Raw genomic sequence first — 9,393 nt, 5'->3', positions numbered from 1 at the left:
AAACCCCATCGAACCAACATAAAAGTGATTGAATCATGTAGTGTACAACCCACTGGGTATATCAATGTAAAAAAAATAATACATTTTTACTGTTAACTAATTATTTTTAAAGTGATTGAATCATGTAGTGTACAACCCACTGGGTATATCCATGTAAAAAAATAATACATTTTTACTGTTAACTAATTATTTTTAGGGTCAAACATCATTTTTTGGTCAAAAATGATTGCTAATTTTTAACCAAAAAATGATGTTTTATCCCCAAAAATAAATAGTTAACAGTAGAAATTTAATAATTTATATACCCAGTGGGTCGTACACTACATTATTCAATCACTTTTATGTTGGTTCGGTGGGGTTTGCTATGGTTTTTTGGAGGTTTGCGGGGTTTACCAATCACATTTGACCAAAAAATGATGTTTTACCCCAAAAATAAGTTGTTAACAGTAGAAATTTAATATTTTTTTTACATTGATATACCCAGTGGGTTGTACACTACATGATTCAATCACTTTTATGTTGGTTCGGTGGGGTTTGCTATGTTTTTTTGGAGGTTTGCGGGGGTTTGCGGGGTTTGCGGTGTTTAGCAATACCCTAGTTAAATAATAGGAATTATACTGCAAATTAATAAAGATCAAATTAAATATACGCCATAAAGAATCAGAATATATTGTGGGGAATATAGTATTATAAAATTACATAGGGAGATTTGATGATAAGACATTTTTCGAGTGAAATCCCGATAGCTGAGTTTTATTGAGTAAGCTTGCAGGAGGAATAACTGTAGGCTATCTTTCTGTGTCCCGTTAGAACCGAGATGTCTGCCCATGTTGCAAGCCGTACCATAATGTCTTCTTTCTTGGGCCCACTCTGTCACGGCAGTTAGTTTCAAAAGATGATTAAATTAAATAATGTATTAATTATTATTAGGATGGTATTCATTTGAATAAACGCCTCTCCAATAAAACATCACTTTGAATAATAAACCCCCCCCCCCCCCCCAACCCAACTATCTAATAAACGTCCATCCACATATTTATAACAACACAATTATACGGTACTATTTGTAGTAGAATTCACCGCACTGTTATCTACAATTTACCAAGCATTTGTTATTCTTTTTTAGCACTTTTCATATCTATTAGAGGATTTCATTTGATTATAAATGTTACCATTTAAAACTACAAAATTTAACATATACCTCGAATAAGCACCTCCCTCAAATGACCCCCGCCTCCCCAAAGGGCCCTACCAAACAATAAAAACTGTACTTTAAAATGTTATTAATCATCTAAAACACTGTGAAACAAAGTAGTTTAGTTTTACGAATGTCAAGCATTTTCAATAATGGTAACCGACAGAAAACGTATAAGGAGAACATTATCATTCCGAAAACCATCGTCTACACTTCCTAGAGGGGGAGCGAGCGAAGCGAGCTCACCCTCTAGTAATAATAATGCACAATAATCGGTACCGGTGTCGATCATTATGAGTGTAATTATTAATTAGTTTATCTGAAAAATATTCTTAAATTATATTATTTTGTGTTGTGAAATAATGATTTTGATATAATATTGATTGTTCAAAATGATACCCTAAAATACAAATCTGCTTTTGGTTATTTTAAGTGTTTTTGTTGGTGTTATTTATTATTCCAAAATAAAGATATATTTCAATTATAAAATAGGCCTAAAAGTCACTCGTTATCGTGAATGTGTTTGTATTATCAACATTGTTGATCACGAATGGAGCCTCGGGTATTTGAGCTGCTGTGTACCAAAAAAGTGAGAAAAAAAAACCCATTTTTAAAAAAAATGATTACACACTTCATGGATAAACCCATTTTGGGCGAGTTCCTACAAGTTTGATGTTTGATGATTTGGTACAGGAAACAACTGCTCTCTTTATTTATTGTTTTAGCATTCTACTGTGTATTTATTGTCAGTCCGAGTCCGTATCACGTATTTCTATCTCAGCTGAACGCCATTAGACGACATACGCGCCGAGTATATAGCCGAATAGGGGGAAACTGCGGACCTTTAGGGCTGCTGTCTGAGCTTATGTACAGGATAAAGTTGCTGTCATTGGTGTTTTTGTCATCCCCAATATATACTGCTGCCATTAAAAAAAGATTCAACCTTGTATCGCTTCACATGAATAAACCCATTTGGGCGTGGCCCTAAAATGTTGCTGTTTGGCGCCCCGTACAGGATAAAGTTGCTGTCATTGGTGATGTAATCATTAGTAGCCCACTGCGAATGATATCCAAAAAAGTTTATCCTTGTATCGCTTCACATAAATAAATGCATTTTTACCCCCCTATGTTATGATCCCCACAGGCCCTATGTACAGGCTGTGACCCGGCAGCAATGTCGAATATTGCATCTCGCCCTAATACGCACCTAACTTCATCATCAAACCTTTTGTATCTTTTCACATGAATAAATCTACCGGGCGCCCGGTCTATTTATGTTTTTAGAGCATTTTGAGAATGTTCTACATAGTGTATTAGCTCTAATGCACAATGACCTGTACTGTCGTTTGATATCCGTTTCATCTTTTAAATTGGGTGTCAAAGTGTGACCCAAGTAATTAAAAACTCTAACAAAGGCAAGTTCCGACTCAACTAAGTTTAAAGTGGGAAGCTTTGACAATTTCCTGACTGCACGACAGAATAACATACATACATATTTGTTCTTGTTATACAATATATCATGCGTTAATGAGTATTTTTCACACATATGAATTAGATGTTGTAAGGCGGAAGCAGATGGTGCAATAAGTACCATATCATCCGCGTAACTAAGGTTTAGTTTTATACCGTGTAATTCGCATCCCATTGCGAGACATACTGAGATTGACAATTAAATTATCAATATAAATATTAAAAAGTAAAGGAGACATAACTCCACCTTGTCTAACACCATTGGTAACTGGGATGTCTCTAGAAAATGACTTTCACCACCGAACATGAACCCTTTAGTTAGTATACCAAGATAATAATAATAATAATAATACCACATTTATATAGCGCCCTTTTCTTGAGTAATCATGCTCAAAGGCGCTTTACAAGGATTATTACCCCAGTATTTTTTGGGATCAAACACGTATGGAAACATACTCCCATAATGCAGCCGGTAACCAGCGCAAAGTTGTGTCTAGATCTAACTGGGTACCCATTTATACACCTGGGTGGAGAGAGGCAACGTAAGATACAAGAACTCTAACTACACATAAGGGGGTTCCCCTATTAATCAGTTTCTTGTACAGTGTCCAATGATTAATACGATCAAATGCTTTGGAGGCATCTAAAAAACAGGCATAAATCGGGCTACCATTTCTATTAAAGAATTCGATTGTCTGTTTGAGAATAAAAATACATGTTTCAGTTGAATGGCCATTTTTAAACGCATACTGCCAGTCATTTGATTCGAGTGTATCATCACACATATAAATCAAAACAGACTCAAACACTTTAGACATCACGCATGCAAGCGCAATAGGACGGTAGTTGTCTTTACTTGTAATGTCCCCTGTTTTAGATTTCACAATTGGTATGAGCACAACTTTAGAAATCTCTTTTGTCACAAAATCTACCTAATGTGTTCGCCTGTCAAACCATCAAATCCAGAGGATTTACCCATGGGGAGTTGATTAATTAAATCATTAACTTGCAAAGAATTAGTACATAAACAGTCGTATGCATGTGTATATAACATATCATTAACAAACTTTTCATTGGAAACATCAGAGATACAATTAAATAATGATTCATAATGATTAGCCCATTGTTCACAAATTTCATCTTCACCTTTAGCCTGATCAATTGAGTTGGAAAGTATGTTAGAGGTTGTTTTAGATTTTTTAATCTGTTTCCAGAAAGATTGATAATCATTTTGAGTAAACGATTGGGCCATAGAATCTGCTCTCAGTTTATTTTCATTAGCTTTACAAGTTCTAAGAACTAATTTGAATCTAGAGCGAGATGTTTTCATTGCTTCATATAATGGATCATTTCTAGGTTTACCATTCTCTTTCCAAAACAAGAAGGCTTCTCTAGCAATACTGTGTAAATCCGAGACATGGTCATTCCATCCAGGAACGATATGGGCATTAATATTATTCTTTCCCCCTTTTGAGTTACTGAAGGCAATATCAAATGCTTGTTGAAGGCACAAAATCATTGTACAGCTAATCTATTTATTGATATGCTCCTCATTCGAACATTTGTCATGAGAGCAAGTAAAACCTTCACTACTTACATTAAATCTACTCAGAAGTTGGTCAGTAATCATACAATATTTATCGATATCATTTGTTGATACTTTGTCCCAGTTTACTTTTACATTTATGTAATGATGATTTTTTGTTAGGTTGTTTGTTTTGTTAGTTTTCTTTTAAATTGTATTGGTTAATTTTTATGATATGTTTTTCTTATTTGTATTATATTTTGTAATAATATGAATATGAAACAAATAAATAAATAAATAATAAAATGACTTCATATTTGTATATGTTTGGTCATTGGTCGAAATCTAAATCATTTTCAAAGCAGACCGATGATTGCACCGTACACATTAGGAAACATTTATAGAAACTAAGAACGTTTAAAATGTGGGATTTGTGTGTGGTTTAGATGACGGTTTTAAAAGAATATGATTTAACTTGAAGACCAATACAATAATGTAGGTTGACGTTGTAGCGTGTAGACGTGTGTCGCTGAGCTATCTGCAAGACACCTCTATTTTCCTTATTTTCGTTGTTTAACTTGTTGATGTGTCTTATTTAGCGATTACTAAGTGTTGCTTGTTGGTTTAGATGATATTTTGATGAATTTTGATGGATTTTTGTGCTTGTACGTTCATAATTTAGCCGTTTTTGTGCTTGTCGCCGGTTTGGTCTTGTTTTTTTTTTTTTTGGACACGGCACGGTACGCAATGACAAAGGAACTGCATATACAGTAGATAGCGAATCAACAAGTGTTAAAACAAATGAATTTCTTACTGTGCTTAATGGGAAATTTGCAGATTTTTTCCCCGTGAAATCGATTTGCCATAAGAAAACCGATAAGCCGTGGATGACGCCGAGAATCAAGAGATTGATTGTAGAACGACAGTTGGCCTTTTCTAGTAACCATACCCAACAATGGCGAAGGATACGTAACTCCATACAAAGAGCAATTACGCACGCGAAGGAGAAGTTTTACGCGACCTCATTAAAGTGTCTAAAAAGCAATGGCCCTGCTAGATGGCACAAAGGAATTGTGAATCTCTGCAATCTAAAGAAAAAAGACACGTTTAACATCCCTGGTCTATCAACGCAAGCGGCTGTTGAAGTAATTAACCAACATTTTGCCACGATTTGTAGTGAACTTTCAGCACTTGACATTACAAAACTACCAAGTTACTTACCAGCATCGGAACCCCCACCCGTTATCTACCCAGGACAAGTGAAATCTGCAATCGATAAGTTAAACATACAAAAAGCAGGACACCCAGAAGATCTACCGATCAGATTAATTAAGGAATTCTCATTTGAACTCTCTTATCCATTAGCGGACATTTTTAATTCTTCTTTAAATGAAGGTAATTTTCCTGAACAATGAAAAAAGGCTACTATTATACCAGTTCCTAAGGTTCCAGATGCTAATAATTGTAATGACCTTCGGCCTATATCCCTAACACCCATTTTTTCTCGGATATTTGAAAGCTTTTTAGCGGAGTGGGTAACTAATGATATAAAAGATTCTTTAGATAGTAAGCAATTTGGTTGTCGTAGAGGCTCGTCAACTTCATACTACCTCGTAGACTTGATAAATTCTGTTGTATCTGACCTGGAGGGGGGTAGCAAATATTTAAACTTATGTGCTGTAGACTTTACGAAGGCTTTCGATCGTGTGGATCATAATGTTGTCATAAATAAATTAATATCCATAGGAGTGAGGCCGTCCATTCTTCCTACCGTTTGTAGTTTCCTCTTAAATCGCACATGCAATACCAAAGTTAAGGGAGCCACCTCTTCAAATTCTAATATTACTTGTGGGGTGCCCTAGGGCACGAAGTTGGGTCCCCTTCTCTTTTTGGTATTAGTCAATGATGTTGCTGAGGGAACTGACAGGCGGTGGAAATATGTGGACGACCTCACTCTTAGTGAAGTAGTTAGAAGTAGTGATAGCCAATTGTTGCAGGACACTTTAAATCAACTTGATGATTGGTGTTTGATAAATAGAGTCCTCCCCAAGCCATCCAAGTGCAATGTGATGCGTATTTCCTTCCTAAAGTCCGACTGTCCTCCTCCCAGTTTCAATCTAAATGGCCATAATCTTAAATGTGTAAATCACATTAAACTGCTTGGTGTCACCTTGCAGGATAACCTTAAATGGGAGATGCATATTCATGATATCGTTGCTAAAGCATGTCGACGTTTGTACACTTTGATTATACTTAAGAAAGCCAAGGCGCCTTCTAAAGATTTACTACAAGTATATACTTGCTATATACGTCCTTTAGTTGAATATGCATGCCCTGTGTGGCACAGTTCAATTACGAAAGACCAAACTAAGTCAATAGAAAGAGTTCAAAAAGAGCTCTACGAATCATTTATGGCATGAACTATGTATCCTACGAGTCTGCTCTTAAATTGTCAGACCTTCCATCGCTAGTTAACAGAAGAGTCCAACTCTTACTGAAATTTGGTAAAGGAACAAACCGAGGCATATAATAGCTAAATTTCTGTACCGTCCACAAAGAAACCAAGTCCTAAAACTAGGAAAAGTAAAATTAAAAAGTAAATCACAAAACGTATTTATTACTGAAGATTTACCTGACGCGGACATGAAGAAAAAGAGAGAATTATCTACAATTATGGCGCAGGCATATGCCGAAAAACGTAAGCCCGTATTCAGAAATGGACAACTGTTTATCGACGGTAAGCCATACAAGCCACTAAAATAACTATAATTAAGTCATTAAGCCAAATTAATTAATGTTCAATTGAACACAATTAATTAATGTTTATGAATTATATTTCATACCTACATTACCGCAGAGTCTATCATTGTCTTGTAGAACGTAGACTAATTATGTGATTGTAGTAGTATTTCTACCGTTATAAATTGTAAATAAACGAAGTTTGTTTGTTTATGTCGCGCACCTGGCTGTTAGTGTTATGTTCTGGATATCTCTGTCCATTCAAACTTTAATTCATGTGACCCACGGCGATAGTGTTACATAATGAGAAATACCAACAACAATTAAGTGGCTGTTGACGATGTAAGTTTCAACGTAGTTGTTTACCGGTAATTCATCGATGAGTTACTGGGTTGATCAAACTCGTAAACGTTAAACACATCGTTTTAATGAAACACAACACAACTAAATGTATTTAAGTTATACTATCCGTACTTTACTAGTGATGTATAATGACAAATTATAACAACATTAAGTGGCTGATGTGATTAATAAGTGAGCGCCGTTATTGAGACATCATGTTCTAGACCGTTTCAACGTAGCTGTTTACCGGCGATGTTTGACTTACCAGTGAGTAACGATAACTTGCCATAATAATACATTCTGGACATCGGTGAGTTAGATTGATCAAAATCTTTTAAGTTAACCAAATACTTAATTGGCGTCCATGATCATCATTATTGTTTCACTGCCTGTCGTTTAGTTGTTGTTGGTATGTCATGATAAAACAATTCATATTACATTGTATATATTGTAATTTATTGTACATACTTGTTAACTTAGGCTATATAGTGTTAACTATTCTCTGCTGTAAGCAGCTTGCTCAATTTTATTCATTTGTCATTTCCTTTTCTGTCTAATTTAAATGTTTGAATGTGACCTTTTTGATAATGTAAATGTGAGCACAGAATATTTTAACGAAGATAACTTAATTTCTTCACTTGAACATTCTAATTTATCATCAAACTTTTCTATATTTGGACTAAACTGTCGTAGTGTTGTTAATAAGTTTGACTTAATCTCAAACTATTTAGACTCACTCGTACATGCCTTCTCCGTCATTGCCTTCAGTGAAACCTGGTTAACCGAAAAAGATAATATTAATCTATACCAGTTACCAGGCTACAGTTTGATTCACAATGATAGGAAAGATAAGAGAGGTGGTGGGGTAGCGTTCTATGTTACCAACAAACTAACATATATTATTAGAAATGATCTGTCATCTTGTATGACTGAAGCAGAGACTATTTTTATTGAGATTGAGTTAGAATCAGGAAATAATGTTATTTGTGGTATAGTTTATAGACCACCCTCACGTTCCTTGCAAAAGTTTGATGATGAATTAACATGTGTAATGCAAATGATTAATCTAGAAAAAAAGAAAGCTTACCTTGTGGGAGACTATAACATAAACTTACTCCAACAATCTACCGACAACACTATCCAATCACACTTAGACACAATATTTTCTCAGTCATTTCAGCCAATCATAAAAAGTCCTACTAGAATATCCGATAATTGTGCTTCAATAATTGATAACATTTATTGCAACATCGATTCTTTTACTACGTCCCTTAAAAGTGGAATACTTATTACTGATATTTCTGATCACTTCCCAATATTCTGTGTAGATACTTTGGAAAAACATAATAAGCAATATCCTCGATTTGTATATAAACGACAATACTCTCCTCAACAAACGGAGTATTTTTTGCAAGAATTACAAAGTAATCAGTGGAATGATGTGCTATTCTCAAATAATGCGAATGTTGCTTATCAAAATTTTACAAACACTTTAAATAAAACAATTGATAATTGTTTCCCTTTAAAACGAATTAGAAATAAGGCGAACAAGTTAAAATCTCCTTGGATCACAGCTGAAATTGCCAGAGCTATCTCTCAAAAACATAAATTATATAAAAAGTACAAACAAAATAACACCACTACTAATAAAAGTACGTACATACATTTTAGAAACAAGTTAACCACTACTATTAGAAATCGGAAAAAAGAATATTATATGGTCCAGTTTGAACGAAATAAACAAGATATTAAAAAAACGTGGACAATCCTAAATGATATAATGGGTAGGAAAAAGACTACCAATTTGCCTACAAAAATAAAATTGGGTACTGAGACTTTCTCTGATAATGATGAGAAAGCTGATGCATTCAACTCTTTTTTAATTAATATTGGAGAAAAACTAAATAATAAATTTAGGCATGAATCTCAAAATGAAGAAATCACCCACAGAACTTTCTTAAAGGGAAATTTTACCTCTTCAATGTTTTTTAAGCCTGTTACTGAACATGAACTTAACCACTATATTAAAAACACAAAGAATACTTCTCCTGGCCATGATGGTATAAGTGCCCAACTCATAAAATCTGCTTCCCCGTTTATTTTAAAACCTTTATTGCATATT

Source organism: Antedon mediterranea, chromosome 5 (assembly GCF_964355755.1).
Source record: "Antedon mediterranea chromosome 5, ecAntMedi1.1, whole genome shotgun sequence".
In the NCBI taxonomy this organism is placed as follows: domain Eukaryota; kingdom Metazoa; phylum Echinodermata; class Crinoidea; order Comatulida; family Antedonidae; genus Antedon; species Antedon mediterranea.
This window is presented reverse-complemented; position numbering follows the sequence as displayed.